At 45.6% G+C, this 377-nt stretch overlaps 1 non-coding gene across 1 annotated transcript; it reads left to right on the forward strand.

Moving 5' to 3' along the window:
- The first annotated feature begins 201 nt into the window (after nt 1–201).
- trnar-acg lies at nt 202–274 on the forward strand. The gene has a single exon. It is a non-coding gene; the product is annotated as a tRNA-Arg (tRNA).
- Nucleotides 275–377: the final 103 nt, after the last annotated feature.

The raw sequence follows: 377 nt of genomic DNA on the forward strand, positions 1-377 counted from the left end.
TGACTGAGCAGACAGAGTGTGAATGGAACTTCATGAGGACATATGTGTTTTTTTTGGAAAATTCGCTGCTTTGAAAGGTGATGAAGATTAGACTGAAGCAGTGACAGTGATTATCTTTATTGCTTGTTCAACTGGTGAACATGACTGCTATTAACCGTGTCCGTATTAACATCACGGTTCTTAAGGCTGCGTCTGTGCATCGGGCCAGTGGCGCAATGGAGAACGCGCCTGACTACGGATCAGGAGACTGTAGGTTCGAATCCCACCTGGCTCGCATGCAGGTTAATCCTGCTCAACAACTGATTTTTCTAAAGCCGAAATAAGGTATGAGCTCCCCATCTGCTGGAATGAGAATGCCTTCATTACATGTCCCTGAG

This window comes from Chiloscyllium plagiosum, unplaced genomic scaffold, assembly GCF_004010195.1.
Source record: "Chiloscyllium plagiosum isolate BGI_BamShark_2017 unplaced genomic scaffold, ASM401019v2 scaf_65299, whole genome shotgun sequence".
NCBI lineage: Eukaryota > Metazoa > Chordata > Chondrichthyes > Orectolobiformes > Hemiscylliidae > Chiloscyllium > Chiloscyllium plagiosum.